Source organism: Balaenoptera ricei, chromosome 14 (assembly GCF_028023285.1).
Source record: "Balaenoptera ricei isolate mBalRic1 chromosome 14, mBalRic1.hap2, whole genome shotgun sequence".
Classification (NCBI taxonomy): domain Eukaryota; kingdom Metazoa; phylum Chordata; class Mammalia; order Artiodactyla; family Balaenopteridae; genus Balaenoptera; species Balaenoptera ricei.
Window position 1 is genome coordinate 48,430,748 of NC_082652.1, and position 17,447 is coordinate 48,448,194.

A 17,447-nucleotide genomic window follows, 5' to 3' on the forward strand; every position below is an offset into this window, starting at 1 on the left:
TAATGTTATCCCAGAGGTCTCTTAGGCTGTCTTCATTTCTTTTCATTCTTTTTTCTTTAGTCTGTTCCGCAGCAGTGAATTCCATCATTCTGTCTTCCAGGTCACTTATCCGTTCTTCTGCCTCAGTTATTCTGCTATTGATTCCTTCTAGTGTAGTTTTCATTTCAGTTATTGTATTGGTCATCTCTGTTTGTTTGTTCTTTAATTCTTCTAGGTCTTTGTTAATCATTTCTTGCATCTTCTCAATCTTTGCCTCCATTCTTATTCCGAGGTCCTGGATCATCTTCACTATCATTATTCTGAATTCTTTTTCTGGAAGGTTGCCTATCTCCACTTCATTTAGTTGTTTATCTGGGGTTTTTTCTTGTTCCTTCATCTGGTACATAGCCCTCTGCCTTTTCATCTTCTCTATCTTTCTGTAACTGTGGTTTTTTCTTACCTATAATTTTAAAAGTCATCTTTCTTTTATCTTTGGGGACATTTGGCATTTCACATACATGTCTTGAGTAACTGAGATTCTAAAAAAGTAAGGATATTTATTATTAATGATAGTTTATTGATAGATGGCAGAATATATTCCTGATTCTGAAAAGCAGCTCTTTGGCGATAGTTTTTCATGCCAATGACTGAGATGAGAGAGGATGTTGGGCACTTCAGCTTCTGTCTTTTTGTTTTTAATTGGAGTCTAGTTGATTTACAATGTTGTATTACTTTCTGCTGTACAGCAAAGTGAATAAGTCATGCATATACATATTTCCACTCTTTTTTAGATTCTTTTCCCATATAGATCATTACAGAGTATTGAGTAGAGTTTCCTGTGCTATACAGTAGGTCCTTATTATAGCTTCTGTCTTTGATGTTACCTGTGACTCTGGACAAATCACTGTTCTTCTCCAGGTCTCAATTTCCCCATATATGGAGAGAGAGAGCATTTGGAGAGAGGTAGCATTTCCTTCATTTAACTACTGTATAGGTTTGCGCTGAGGGGAAGTGGCTAGAGTGAATGGTCCCCAAGAACAATTGGGAACGTTCCTAGTGACTTGTGGAATAAGATGAAGATTTAGATAATAGAAGAAGAAAAATCTTCTTCACTCCCTGAAAACTGCCCAGAGGCTTGGGGCCAGAGGTATTTACCCAGTCATCTTTGTGGAAGTAGTCAAATGCAAACAACAAATCCAAAATTGAAAGTATTTTGAGTGTATCAACAGAAATTATATTAGATACATTCACAAATAAATGCTTTTTTTTTATTCAAACAGAAAGTCACAAAAATTATAATCATCCTCATCAGTTTACTCAGTAATTAATTTTTTTTCATCTTGATCTTTTGTTAGCACTTTTATGAATTCATCCGTTTTCCATTAGAGTTCTGAAAATGCTTATTCATTCAGTTCAGCAGTATAGTCAGTTACCAGAAACCTGTACTTGTCAGAGTCTTTTCCATGAATTCCTTGAAGATGAAACCCTTTTATAATAAATGCTTTTATATGCATCAAAATTTTGAAACAGTTGGAGTTTATGGGAAAGTATTTGTTTTACTGTAGAAATGCCCTATTCTGAATGTTCATTAAAGAAAGGCATGGAACTCTTTTCTTATAAGCAAGACAATGCACCTTTATCATAAAGAGTTATCATCCAGATTTGCAAATTATCCTAATCACCCTCTCCACCCTCAAATTTTTCTTTTATTTGTGGCAATATTTTTTCTTTCTCTTACTGATTCTTAAAAACGAAGGTAAGTATTGCTGTGTTGGAATATTCAACAGCCCGTTGAAATTTTTTTTTTTTATAGTTAATAGAGAAAAATGACCTAAGTTTTTTAGTCAAATACTTATATGCCTAATCATTAATTATCATTGTATCATTACAAGGACATACTATCTTGACTGAGGTCCAGTTTTCCTTAGAGATGACCTGTTTATACCTTGAAATATCTGTTTATTTCTGCTCTCAGCTTCTTTGATTAGTGCAAATTTTCCCAATTTTTCAATTTTTAGAATAATATTTCTCTGTTGCTCTGCCTTATCCCTTTCTCCATATCCTCTTTACTCCTCTATGCCTTCTCAGTATACCCAATCCTATTTTTAATTATATTACATTTTATAATACAATATCTCATAGTATTTCAGTAAAGTTTCAAATTGTTCAAATTCTATGAATTAATAGTTTTATTGTTGAAGAACTGTCTGACAATTTGGATAAATTTTGGGAGTCGGCTGGCTTAGGTGACAAATAATTAAAGAATTCTGCTGGGTATTTCATTTTATTTTATTTTTTAAAGACAACTGACTACCTAATGGATATGTTTTCTCAAAATCTGATAGTAACAGGCAGCCACTGCTAATACAACCTGATAAATCTGAATTGGAATCTTTTCATTTTGTCTTTACATCTTATTGAGCTCACCAATAGGACTGATTTAAATTCTCTGTGGGGACTTAAATCCCATCTGCAAGAATATTTTGTCCAGTTTTATCTCGTTTTATGTGAATGAAGTCCATAGTTTATTAAAATTTCCTTAGTTTTTACCTAATGTCCTTTTTCTGTTCCAGGATCCCATCTAGGATAAACACATTACATTAAGTTGTCATATTTCCTTAGGCTCCTTTTGGCTATATAGTTTCTCACACTTTCCTTGTTTTTGATGACCTTGAAAGTTTTTAGGGATACTGATCAGATAATTTGTAGAATGCTTCTCAGTTGGGAGTTGTCTGATGTTCTTCTCATGATAATACTGTGGTTGTGGGTTTTGGGAAGGAGGACCACAGAGGTAAAGCCCCATTTTAATCACAGAATATCTAGTTGATGTTAAACCTGATCACCTGGCTGAGGTGGTATTTGCAGTAAAGATACTCTTTATTTTTTACTCCTCTTTCTATAAAAAGGATGTAAGTTTTATTCACAGCCCACACTTAAGGAGTGGAGAGTTTAGCTGCAGCTCCTTGAGGGTGGAGCATCTACACAAAAGATTTGAGATTTGTCTGCAAGGGAGATTTGTCCATTCTCCTGTATCTATTTATTTTTCTTTATTTAGTCATTTATTTATATCAGTATGGGCTCATGGATATTTATTTTGTACTTTGGGTTATAATCCAATACTACTTTATTTATTTTGCTGCTGGAACTGTTCAGCTTTGGCCATTGGCAAGTCTTTCTGTTGGCTTCTATATTCCTTGACATTCTCCCATTGTCACATTCCTCCCTCACTCCTCCCTCCCTTCCTTCTTTCCTTCCTTCCTTCCTGGCATGGCAAAATACTGCATGCTCATCTTGTTTATTTCATTCCCCAGTCCTAGATTCAACAATTTCTCCCAGGAACCCTGCTTGCCTTTTTGGAGACTGGTGTTAGGAACAAAGATCTGGACATTAGATTGCTAGTTGATACTGGGATGTTTCTTTTAGACATTCTCAGCTGACAGAGCAAGCTGTATGTACACATCTATACATGTTTCTATATGTAACCATCTGTATCTATATTAAGCTCAACATGAGTTCATACTCATGTCCCTAACTCTAATCCACTAACAGCCAACTTAATTTTAACTAAAATGGTTTACGTGGGAAAAACATGAGGAGAAGGAAGAACAGGCAAAACAGTGTCCCTGCTTTGGGGTAGATGAGACCAGAGACGACACTGAACTCCCAAAGGATGTAAACAAGGGCTCCAATGGAGGAAGAAACTATTAATACATCCTCTAGTAACAATTTTCAGATTTACTATTAATAGGATTATACTTCAAACATTTTTAGGGTAACATGCAGCAAAGGAATACTTTGCAACAGAAGTCCAATATCTTTTCAGTTGGACTTTTCGAAGTCCAATATCTTTTCAATAGGAGAGATGTCAGGATTCTGTAGCCTGAGAGGGAGACTTCAAACACAGCTCTATTGGGAGGAGGCTATAAGACAAAGCATCCCAGCCTAGTCCGATCTTGCTTCTCTAGGCCATTGATCCTGATGACCACTGGAAGTTCCTATAAGAGGGGTGGTGAGGGGTGGTTGAAGCTACAGTTCACCTAATAGTTCAATGTCCCGTAGGAATAGGAGGAAAGAACATGGGACTTGGAATAGAAAGAAATGGATTTGAGGGTCACCTCCACCATTTGTTAGTAATATAAATATCCTAATATCTCTAAACCTTGGTTTTCTCATTTGTAAAATAAGATAATAATAATTCCTATAATATTTATTTTTTAGGGGCAGTGTAATGATCAAGAAAGCTAACATATGTAAAAGTAATTTGTGAACTGAAAAAACAATGCAAAAAGTATTCTTATTTATATTCTTCGCAGGAGGAGATCACACATACGTAGGTAGTTGCCAGTGATATAGCATGGTGGTCAAGAAAGTGAATTCTGGAAAGAGATTGCTTAGGTTAAAATCCCAATGACACAGTTTACTAATTGTGTAAAATTGGTAAAGAAACAATTTCACTGAGATTCAGTTTTCGCCTAGATAAATGAGATTCATTTATCCCATAAACTCATTGTGAGAATTTGGTGGGAGAATGCCTTGTACATGGAAAACACTTAATATCAGTTTGGTGAACCCCAAATAATTAATTCACAAGAGAACTGAGAAATAAAGCTATCCCCATGTTAACTTTCCATGGATTTTAGTTTAATCATCTATGGAGTGGGCAGGGGGTTTGTACAGTTGCTAACTTCCTTTTTAGCTTTTTAGCTCTAAACCTCAAATTCTGAATCTCTATTTCCTTGAAATGCTGATTGAGGCATGGGAAATGTGCTCCCAGTTCATAATGCAGAGCCTGGGTAAATTTCTTGAAGTAAGCTAGAGGGATTGGCCCCTCAATTTAGCTATGATGCATTCCCCTCACTTCAGTGATCAGAGAAGGCTACAGTTGGAAAGGCCCTCACTTACACAGGCCCCTTCCAAACCTCTGGGAGGGGCCTTTGCAATGTGTGAAATCTGCATTTTAATTGCAATCAGTTGATTGCTATTTCCACTTCACTTCTACTTTCCCTCATGTCAGATGGTATTGGAGGGACCTTGAACATTTTTGAGAGATGGTGAAAGGGAAGGTGATCCAGGACTTTAGTGCAGATTGAGGTAGTAGGATGTATTTATGTGTTCACAATTACAGATGTTCCTCCACTTACAGTGGGGCTATGTCCCAATAAATCCATCATAAATTGAAAATACCATGAGTTGAAAATGCATTTAATACACTTAACCTACCAAATATCACAGCTTAGCCTGGCCTCAGGCTCAGGACACTTACACCAGTTAACAGTTGGGCAAAATCATCTAACACAAAGCCTACGTTATAATAAAGTGTTGAATATCTCATGGAAGGTATTTACTACTGTGCTGAAAGTGAAAAACAGAGTGGGTGTCTGGGTACAGAATGGTTGTAAGTGTATTGGTTGTTTACCCTCGTGGTCACGTGGCCGACTGGGAGCTGCAGCTCACTGTCTCTGCCCAGCATCACAAGAGTGTATCTTACCAAATATCGCTAGTCTGGGAAAACATGAAAAGTCAAAATTTGAAGTAAGGTTTCTACTGAATGCATGTTGCTTTTGTATTACTGTAAGTTAGAAAAATTGTAAGTCATTGAAAAATTGTTAAGTCAAACCAACATAAGTCAGGGACTGTCTGCACTTCCAAGTGGTTGCTAGCCCCCCGCAGTGAAAGAATGACCAACAGAAATATTCTGACTTCCCACTGTGCTGACTCACACAAAATAGAGATAAGAAGGTGTAGGAATGGAAGTTATGTTATCATATGAGTGTGTACTATTGCAACAGTTCCTGAAGAACGTGGAGGTATTTAAGATGGTTGTCTGCACAAGAAAATTTGAAATCTTACAGCTCATATATGAAAGAATTTACGGAGCTTCTCTCAAATATGCATATTACCCACACATACAAGTTGGGAAGCTGAAAGAAATTTTCTAAGCTACTACAATAAAAAACCCAAATTTTGATCAATCATGTTAAAAGAAAGACTAGAAAGACTAATTGATATATATTTTTTTTCTCTAGAAAATAGTATTACAAAAACTTTGCCATCATGCTAATTGAAGACTAAGAAGCCAAAATTTCAGGGAAAAGAGTATTAGAGAGGTGTGTATTTGTCAGTTATTTAGTTAAAATTATGTGATTTTCGTGGATTATTTATGTTTGTGGTATTGCTAGCTTTTTAATATTTGTAATTTTATGCACCAGAGAATGCGTATCTGCTCCTGTATGTACCCCACATTTGCTTCTTTGAGGATCCTGCCAAGTCTCTTAGAAGAGGCTGTGGGAGTAGATGGATTTCTCTGATGTACAAAGATGCAGGACTGAATTTGGATTTCCTTTTAGATCCTTTGTATTTCAGGAATCTTCTCCGTGAAACGAAGAGTTGAGCCTCTCACAGCTTCCTTCTGTTTGTACGTCTCCTTCCCTACTGGCTTAGAGGAATCTGGTGGCTCCCAAGGGCTCAACTTGCTACCTGGAGCCACTCAGGCAATTGACTTGGACTTGTTTGTTCCAGTTGTGCTGATGGATTCCACTATGCATTCATCATTCATTCATTCATCAGCAAAATATTTACTGTTATGTGTAAGGTGACCTCTGCACTCATATGTTTTTTCCTTAGAACAAATGCTTTGAGGTTTGTGCAACGGAAGAACTGGCACTGTATGAAAATTTGATTATTTGATTATTTAAGCACATTGTCACTTATCGATATGGGTCCGAAATCTGCGGAAATTTAGAAACTCTTCTGGTATCTTACCTCTTAACCTGGCTTTTCTTGAAATCATACAGATTCCTGATAGCAATTTAGCAATCTCCACCCCAAATATCTTTATTCCAATGGCAGAATCTGAGGGTGTATTTGTGCTAAATGAATCTCCTAATAAAAATGCAATTTATTAAAGTGATTTAAAAACTGCCGAATTATTTTGGAAAATAATGTATTGTTGATCAAAACATCTGAATCACAATTTAAGTGGTCAAGTTCTCTATTCCAGGGTAGACATGGTGATTTTGTATGTATGTATGCATGCATGCACATATATATGCATTCATGTGTACATGTGAATTTCATATTAACATACACGCAGTCTAAATACATAGATATACATATATAGTATGTCTGATTACTGTACATGTGCACTTTGTAAAACTTAAGAATTACTGTACCCATCCTTAGAGGGAATAATGTATTAAAATATGGTTTAGGACCAACTTAATAGCTTTAGTAGAGAAAGAAATATTACCTGTGTCCTATGACCTATGTGGATTTTACTATTTAGGAATACACACACTTGTTTGCTCAGTGGCTTTGTATATTTCCCAAGAGTAGGGCACCAGGTGGTAGGTGCCAACACTAAGCAAAACATTTGCTCTCCCCTATAAATATTTCAAAGGGGACAACATCAGTCCCCAGTATCCAAGTTCTTGTCCAGCTCTGCCCCTAAGCAGGTAGTGAATGGAAGGCATATGCTTTAGGTGAGGGGCTATCAGAGCCCATCTCTGGCATCCAGGCAGCAAATAGTGGCAAATGAGTCTGAGCTGTGGATCAGCTGGAGGGTAATTGATCATTCTACCCTCTAACCACAGCAGGTGATATCAACCTGTTATCATGATAGCCTAGTCGAAAATGAACAGGAGGCTGTGCCTGTCTCCCAGAATCCCCTTCACGTTGGAGGTGCTCTCCTGTTCACTCTCCCATATACCCTACTGAGAAGATACGCAGCTCTACTGTGAGGGCCCAAGGGTAACAATAATTTCTGAAGTTATAGCTTACTGTCAGCTTTCATGCACTTACTCTTCTGAAGAAAATGAATTTACTACATTGAATCACACGCCTCTTAAAATATCCCTGGCTCTCCACAACCTACAGATCTGTAACACGCCAAAAAGTACTGATGGACACTGATCTATTAAACCATTTCCCCAAAATACCTACAGTGTTTTCATATGAAACAGAAAAAAAATCACTAAAGCTATGGTTTGCCAGACAATTACTTTGTCAAATCTCAAGAAATTGCATAATAAATTGTATACATGCATCAAACATGAACAGCAGAGTATAACAAGCTATGTCTTTCCAGTCTACTTGCTCTCTCTCATCCAAACAGCAGCTTTTGTTTTCAAGAACAATTCTATATCCCTTTTGAAAGCTTTCATAAAATATGGCTATACATTTATCTATCAAACTAAGTAGAAATAATTGAAACACTTAATATGCACAGTAATAGGGAAACACATGAATAACTTCATTATTAATGTCTATCGATTATTTATGTTTTCAAATAGGCAAATGTAGCTGCTAGTATTTTGATCATGTAAATCTCTGTGGATTTTGGTTTTACCTGTTTATTGGCAAATTTACAATCCACATTATAGGCATTTTTATTGCTTTACACCCCTACTTGACATGTACATAACTGAGGTCAGTTTACCAACTGACTAGTGTTTACTCAATTTGATTACTATGTTACATTTCTGAGCTTATTTTTCCAAAGGGAAAATTAACTGTACAAGGAAGCCCAGTAAATCTTTACTTAAAAATTCCAAACTTTAGATTGATTTCAGCAGTGAGTTTGTATTGATCTCAAAAGCTTTGCGTTCCTAACTAAAAACTAATCTTTATTTCACCTTTTAGTGACTGCGGTCATAAATATGCTCACTCCTACCAATGTACAGTGGATTAATGGTTATTGGAGATTGGGGCTTCCATCTGAGTGTGGGAAACCTTAACCTTTGGAGGACAACACGAAGGCACTTACCCCTTGTCAGTTATAATCCGTAGGTCCATTTTTGACATTTACCTGAGTGTTAAAGAGGAAGCAGAGCAAGGACCGGGGAATAAAGCTCTAGAGATTCTGCTTGGCTATTAATCACTCACTGTTAGATTGACTGCTGTGCCTCATCTAGCTGCTTCCGGCCATCAGAGTCACCAGAAGGCATGGCCCTTCCACTCCACTTTGGAACCCAGGTAAACTCCTCCTGGGGAAGACTTTTACCTCCTGCCTTTGAGGAGGGGCTTATCATGTTGCTAAAACCCGTCTGTTACTATCCTTCCAACTTTGCTGTACTGATGGAGCAAACATTTTGGAAAGTGTGTCCAACCCATTTGCAAGATCTAATTATAGAGAATAAAAGAGTTAAAAGGGAACAGAACAGAATTTGTTATCAAGGGGTGATCAGTAACATTCCAGGCAGTGGCAGACAGATGGCTGACAAACGGTAAGGAAGCTGTAAAGCAGGGTTTCTCAAAGCATGGTCCTTGGTACCTCTTGAATCACAATAACCAAATTAGAGTGTGAACTTAGAATCTCCTGGGTGCCAGCATCCCAGACTTCAACAAACACTCCAACAATGTGTTCCCCAAGTGTGAGACCCACAGTTGTAATGTGGGTGTGTTTTACCCCTTCATCACTTTCTGTGGTGGAAAGTAAAAATTCTGATTTCCTTGGACCCGATGGCAGACATTACTATTAGGTAACCCAATATCCATATTTTTCTTTCTGTTTAATAATGAAGCCTTAATTTTCATCTAAGCTCCTTGCTGCCCCAATTATCATTTCCCAGCCTTCCTCACAGCTAGGTGCAAGAGGGGCTTTTGCGTAGTGCTTATAAAATGTCTCCTTTAAAAATGGGAGCATGCACTTTTTCTTCCTTTTCTCCAATCTGCCCCCTAAAATGTGCCTATATTAGCTGGAGCCTCAACAGCACATCCTGGACCCTGATGACAAGGCTGATGGGATTGGTGGGTCAGAGAGCTTGCCAGGGTCTGGGTCCCTGATGGTTTCATGAAACCACCACACCGGTCCTCGAATGCCTATGACTGGATCTTTTTTACATGACAGAATAAAACCTGCATGTTTAATCCCTTACTGGGAAAGGGGAGCCACTGTAATTCATAGCTGAACGAGATTACTGACTGGTACAGACACCATTTAAGACTATGGGTTAACTTCAGGCAGAATCCTTCCACTGCAGATGACCCCAACTTTCCCCCCGAAACGTTATTTTTGACTGTGAGGGTGAAAGCTGTGTCTGAACAGAACAGTGACTGGTATGTTTTTGTGAGCTCTGGAGTCAGAGGGGTACTCCTGGTCCTGCTTCGAATTTCAGAAAGGTATGTGTGTTCCTGCCTCTTGTCCACAGAAAGGTGATAGGTGTGCAGTGGCTAGTTGGCCACAGGGGTTCTAAGGAGGGTGGCGGCCCCAAGGACAGACGTGTGTGCAAGAATCTAGATTGCCTGTTAAAGCAATTGATTACTTAGTGGTGCCCTCCATGCTCCATGAAGTTAACCTTTATCAGACTTAAGGCTAGGACTATCACATGTGGATGAAATGCAGTGTCTTAAAGACCTTCGCAGCTTACTTAAAGTGTCCCTTTTACCTTGAGGAAGAAGAGATTGCATTTCTTTCCTCCCGTTAATGTTTTGATTTTTTGTTCCCAAATCTGATGCTATCAAGTCATTATCTTTGAGTAGTTAGAGCATTTCCAACACTTACTGTCAAGACTCTTCAAGATAATGTGCAAATACAGCAGGCAACGTAAGATTCTCTTTCCTTCATCGATGCTGGCTCAGTTATTGAAATCATTTATTAGAGGATTTTTCCTGTTTCCCTTTTCTCTCTCATTCTGCTATAAATGCAGTTACAACTTTTAACATGCTTACCTTTATAGATACATTGATTACTGGGATGGCTATAGATCCACTTGCAGGATAATTTGTTATTAAATTTCACATCCAACATCCAGCGTGACCCTGGTTATGTTAGAACAGGGATTCTCAAAGTGTGGTCCTTGGGCCAGCAGCACCAACATCACCTGAGAACTTGTTAGAAATGCAAATTCTTGGACTCCATCCCAGACCCACTGAATCAGAAACCCTGGAGGTGGGGCTCAGCAATTGGTGTTTTTACAAGCCTTCTAGGTAATTCTGATGCTCATTCAAGTTTGAGAACGAGTGTTTCAGAGTAAGTCTAGTCATATCTTCAAATCCACACACCAAGAATGCTTAAGAGTTAATATTCCTTAATGTTTCCTCACAAGTGAAATCTTAGAGGGACGCCTACATGTTGGCTGGTAAAATAATATTATTTAATGAATGAACATCTAAATGAATAATATTTAAGTGTGATTTGCCAACGAATTAGGGGGAAAAATCTATGGAGTATTAGGCAAAACCCATTTGAATGGAGAGGAAACTTAATGAAAAATGTTCCTATTTTCTAATTATATATTAGACATTAAGACATTTGACAAAGGTTAATACTCACTGACTTACAGACACACTCGAGACTGACTTATTGTCTTCATTTTAATAGAAACACAAACTCAAGATAGCTATGGGTCATATTCATGAGGCCAATCTTCTTTCTGTGTTATTATTAACTACTATTAGATGGGAGAGTATAATTTTTCAAGAACATAAATATAATATTTAGGAATTTGTTTAAGTGATCCTTAAATCCACTTTTAAACTATAATCTAAGTTAGGATATTATTCTCCATTAGTTTACTGAATATGGCTTAAATAGTATTTTCTTAAAAAAAATTATATTAAAATTAAAAATTATCTTCAGAAAATGGGAGAAAATAAAACAAAGAACCTCTTTAAAACAACCTAGCACCTAGATAAGTGCTAAGTTTATTAAAGGCATTAGCCAAATACTTTTACTAATATTCCAGGATTGTCATTCTAACCAAATATTTCAGGGTTTGATAATAGTCCCTCTTAGCTCTGAGACTTTTAAAAAATAGTATCAATCCTAAGACTCTTAATCTTTTCGTAAGCTTTCCAAAAAGAGCAAATCCCAAACCACAGTGTTTTGAAACAAACTTCTGATAAAGAATTTGGAGGATTTTCAATAAGAATAACTTAAAATTAAATTTCCAGGAGTGTGATTTAGTGGAAAAGATTCAAGCTTTGGAGTTAGAAAACTGGGCTTGAGATCCACCTCTGTAATTTACTAGCTGTAAGGCCAAGTTATGTATCGCACTGAGCCTCAGTTTCCTCATCTGTAAGTTGGGAGTGATATTAATACCTGCCTCATAGAGTTTTTGTTAATATCAAACAGAACTATGTGTGTTGATTTTCCAGCCTAGAGACTGGCAAATAGAAAGTCCTTGATATAGATTATCTCTCATTATTATGAAAGAAAATGCAAATGTACATGAAATAATTTGTAAAACATAAAAGAATGCATAAACGTTGGTTGATATATTAGTTTTTGCCAGAAACAAAGTAAAACAATTATAGTTAGAGGATCATTCCAAGCACACATTTGGGAAATTCAAACCAGTTTGACTACATGACTTTCTTCAGTTGGTGCACAAAAGACTCACACCAAATCTGAGGAAATACCAAGGTCCTCCACCAACTGATAGGAGAGAAAGCATTCATTACACAATTCCCTAGTAATTCAAAAGAAAGCTGTTCTTGAATTCTGGTATGCTAAAAGACAAGTGACTAAACAAACACATCCAGATAGCCTACAAGTCTTTCAGCAACATGACTGTGGCATTGAGTTTTTTAAGAGAAAAATAAAGATGACAAAGAAAGTGAGTGACAGTGTCCAAATATGATCTTGCCTTAGGTTCTTAGATAATTTCCATATCACCATTCTCTACTTCCCCTAAAGGAACAATAATAAAATAAGGGTAAACTGACATCACCCTGGAAGACAACTGCCCCGTTATCCTTCAACTCAACGAACCCTAGTCTTTCCTAAACACTTCCGAAGTGTAGTGTGCTGGGATTTTAAAGATGAAAAAAATACAGTATCTGCTCTGGAATTGTTCAGTAATCCAACTCTGCAGGACTTAAGAGAAGGATGGGTAATTGTTGAACTAATTGTTGAAAAAAATCAGGCGAGTGAAAATAGCAGACAAAGCACCAGCTGAAACACACTCACCTAGAGGAACTTTCATGACAAATTATACAGTTATGCACACCTTATAAACAATACCACAGCTAAACCAGTCAGAGAAGGCTTAAAGGCAAGGATGCAAAGCTTCTAACAGCTCCGAGGTCCTCAAGTTTTTTGTAGTTATAAACACAAGAGATTATTTGCATACAACAGCAGTTCTTAAAATGTGATCCATAGACCCTCGGGGGTGCCGGAAATACTTTCAGAGAGTTCATGAGGTCAAAGCTATTTTTATAATAATACAAAGATGTTATCTTCATGTTTTTCTGTGTTAACATTTGTACTGATGGTGGAAAAGCAATGTGGGTAAAACTGCTGGTGTCTTGAATCAAGGCAGTGACATCAAACTGAACTAGTAGTTATTATGTTCTTAAATGTTATGTACTTCCAGTTTTAAAATATTGCCAGTTTCACTTAAGAACATATTTGATAAAGCAATAAAAATATTAATTTTATTGCATCTTCACCTTTAATACATATTGTTTAAATAATATGTGTGACAAAATGGGACGTTCTCCTGTATAGCAAAGTATAATGGTTGTCTTAAGGAAAAGTTCTTGTGCAACTGTTTGAGTTACAAGCTAAACTAGACATTTTTTTCATGGAATGTGACTCGACTTGAAAGAATGATTGACAGGTATTTTCAGACTTGGATATATGGCAGAAATTCTCTAGACAATGAACTTCGAGAAAAGCAACCGACAGTATTTATTGCCAAGGATGAAATTTGAGCTTTCCAGTGAAAAATAAAATTTTGGAAAACCTGTATTCACCACCATGAACTTGATTTAAACACTTATCTAATGCAATTGATTGTACTATTAATGGATAATATTTTTAAAAATATTGTATAATGATATATGTAAACATTTAGAAACTTTGTATAATTCAGTGAGGCAATATTTTCCCAATACTAATGTTTGATGATACAAAATCATACATGGGTAAAGGATTCATGAAAACTTTGAGACAGACCAATGGATTTTAATGTACCAGAATACAAAAGTTAATTAGTATGACTTCATACACTGCAACTGATTATAGGGAAATATCACTTGCTGAGTTTTGATGTAATATCAAAAAAGAATATCTAAAATAAAATGCCCTCTCTTTTCTAACTACATGTCTGTCTGGGTCTGGATTTTCATATGTTCCTATCAGAGCAACATATTACAACAAACTGAACGCAGAAGCAGGCATAAGAATCTGGTTGTCATCTATTAAGCCAGACATTAACATGATTTGCAAACATATACAAAAATGCCACAATTCTTACTAATTTTCATTTGTTTTGGATAATACAGTTACTTTTCCTAAATTGTGATTTATTCTAACATGTAACAGGCTTATCGTTTTAAATGAATTAACAAATATATTTTTGAAGTGTCTGTTTTTTCATTTCTAGTTATCAATAGGTGTAAACCATGTAACTAAAAATCTCTTTGGAGTACTCAATATTTTTTAAAGAGTGTACAAGTTTCCTGAAGCAAAATGTGTGAGAATCACTAATGTGGAGTATAAGAAAATGACTCTTGGTAAACATTTTCATTTCTCACTCACACTCTCTGAGGAAGATCTCACAATCATGGCCAAATGTCACATCTGAGCACGAAAGAAAAAGGTTAACATTGCTGTGTTGAATGTCATTGGGGGTCCCCGTGGATGATGGTGGGGATCCTTAATGGACTTCCTGAAGATCCACAAGAAGTGACTCTCCCTTTAAGCAAGTCCCTCTGGTAGAATTCTCAGGGCATTTATTCTCTGAAGGCCAAAATACTTCTAGCACTGGAGCATAAGGTACTTTGATTTTGTGATACCCCAGGATGTAAAAAAATGATCTCAGTGGATGATTATTTTTAAAAAAACTTTGCATCAAATAATTTTACTTTGCTTTAGTTTTTCAAAAGTTTATAAAGAGTGAGTTTATGATTTTTTTTTTATAGATGTGTGTGTATGTGTGTATATGTGTGTGTGTGTGTAAATATGGTGTCTAAAATTTACTAGCTGAGGGGTATGGACCTTTAAAACATTAAAAGGCATTCTATAGCTGTAGAGACAATGCTTATGATAAGAACCAATATAACCATAACTATAGCACACGTGTTACACTTTCCCTTCGATTCTAGCCACTTTATTCTTTTGTTTTTCCTCTTCCTTCCCAGCGAGGTTCTAGCTCGGTACCCTTATTGTAATTGACTCCCCCACGCTCTGTCCCTTTTTATTAAGCACCAAAATGTCATCTAGTTAGCCAAAAGATGTTGCTGAACTCTGCACGGAACATCGCACACACTCATATTTAAAGGTATCCATGAGCAAGGGAAGCCTCGTGCTGAGCCAGGAGTAGGTCACAAGGAGTCAGAAAGCCTCTCTTTTTGTCACTCCCTGCAGATGCCCGCATTTCCTCTTAGAACCAAATCCCTTCAGTTTCAGGTTGAAAACATGGGGGAAAATGCAAATACCTTCAATGTGGTAATGGAGCATTTGTATCCTACTGTGAATGAAGAACTCCAGGATCTGTTCAGCAGGGATCTGGAAGGACGGGCTGGCAGCGGTCCCTCCCATGGGGAAGGGATCTGAAGGATGAGAGGGCCAGAAACACCAACATTAGTTCCCCAGGAGTCCATGTAGGGTAGTGGCAGGCGTGCTGCCAGCTAGACCTGAGTTTGAATCCCTGTTCTCCCACTGACTTACCAGCTGGGTGACTTGAGGACATCTACATAATCTCATGTATCATCAACCTCCTCATGTAGTAAATGAGGACAATTGTACCTCCCTCACAGGGTTGAGTGAAGATTCGGTGAGAGCAAGCGTGTGACATGCCTGGAACACGGTAGGTGTCCAATAAATGCCAATTTTCTTTCCTTATTTTATCGGTCTTCATGCATGTTTTGAGATTTGTTACCTTTTAAACGGACAAATGGACCCATTTTTCAGGGACCAACCGGACATTTTCTAAACTCTTCCCCACGCCCCTAATGAGTTTACCTGTTTTAAGATGTTTCACAGTATCTAACAGAGACCACTATCAAAAGCTTTCTTTAAAAAAAAAGGCAAAGAATAGAGTGTTCATTCTCTTCTCTCGTCTTCACGGTCAGTTGTGTCTTCCAGAAATTCCAAGAAGTTAGTGAGGCCTGACCTTCCTCTTTTTCTTCTTCCCTTTTTGTAAAACATGCCAGCAATCTTTAATCATGCTGCGATTTCTAAATGCCACCCAGGTTTGCTTCTGAAGCAGTTTCAAACAAAGATTTAACCCACAGACACACAAATAGCTGATGTACTTTCCAGAGACTCAGAAGCATTTTGTTTTGCAAAAATTAATATTTGTTAGTTTTCTCTTTTTATTTCCATATTTATTTCTAGAGAGAAGCATTTCCTTTTGTTATAGATTTTTATAAAAATTCAGTCCTGATTATAGGGAGATTTTGGTACTGACTTTTGTTGGGGTGATTAACACACAAAGCATTTTAGAACATTTTTTTCTTCTAAAAGAAAAAGAGTAGAGGGACTTCCCTGGTGGTGCAGTGGTTAAGAATCTGCCTGCCAATGCAGGGGACACGGGTTTGAACCCTGGTCCGGGAAGATCCCACATGCCGCGGAGCAACTAAGCCCGTGCACCACAACTACTGAGCCCGTGTGCCACAACTACTGAAGCCTATGCTCCTAGAGCCTGTGTTCTGCAACAAGAGAAGCCGCTGCAGTGAGAAGCTCGTGCACCGCGACGAAGAATAGCCCCCATTTGCGGCAACTAGAGAAAGCCCATAGGCAGCAACGAAGACCCAACGCAGCCAAAAATAAATAAATTTATTTTTTTTTAAAAAAGAGTAGATATGTAAAGTGCACAGAGTTGACCTATTAGCTGCTTCCTAGGTCACCCAGTTTTCACCTGATTAAAACTAATTTGCTGGAAAAGTTCACTGTGAAATGAGAAGATTTGGAAAGGAAGATTAGTAAAGAGAAAATAAGCTGAAATATTGCTCTAAATATTATTGGAGATCATGCTGTTGACCCACCTTCCTAAATGTTTAAAATTAGCCATCCAGTCACTCTGATGGAAGATGAGCGCAGTAAAGAGAGTTAGAGCCAGACAAGTGCACGTGGACACAGCCAAGACGAAAACATCCAACCGCCAAAAAGTCTAGAGCACGGGCTTTCATCAGAAATGTGAGGAGACCTTAGAAAAGCAAGGTTCCCATCAGATTGTTTCTTTGCAGTGACATTTCTCTGCCCTACCTGCTTTGATGTGGTGATGATGATACCGGAAGTGATGGTGAAGAAAGACAACAGCACAGTTCCCAGGGGCGGTCTTAGGATGAATAATATGGTAAATTGAGCTGCAAAATAAATGCAATAATCCCAGAGACGTATAGGAAGTAAAACATGGTGAAAGCACCACTTAAAAGAGTTCTCTATTTTTGAATGGTATTTGTTCCTTGGTTGACAAAAAATCTGAATCCTTTTATCTGATAAAATATTTACAACAAGAAGCTCTTTACTGTTGAGACCCAGGGGTGTCTTGTCCATTTTGCCTTACATACCCCTCCTT

At 37.3% G+C, this 17,447-nt stretch overlaps 1 protein-coding gene across 1 annotated transcript in view; it reads right to left on the minus strand.

Annotated features, from left to right (window-relative positions):
* Positions 1-15,402, minus strand: part of KLHL14 (kelch like family member 14) — a 127,860-nt gene extending 112,458 nt beyond the window's left edge. Inside the window, exon 1 of the mRNA XM_059894143.1 lies at positions 15,364-15,402. The gene's annotated coding sequence lies outside the window, so the exon portion shown is untranslated. The remainder of the gene's footprint in view (positions 1-15,363) is intronic.
* Positions 15,403-17,447: the final 2,045 nt, after the last annotated feature.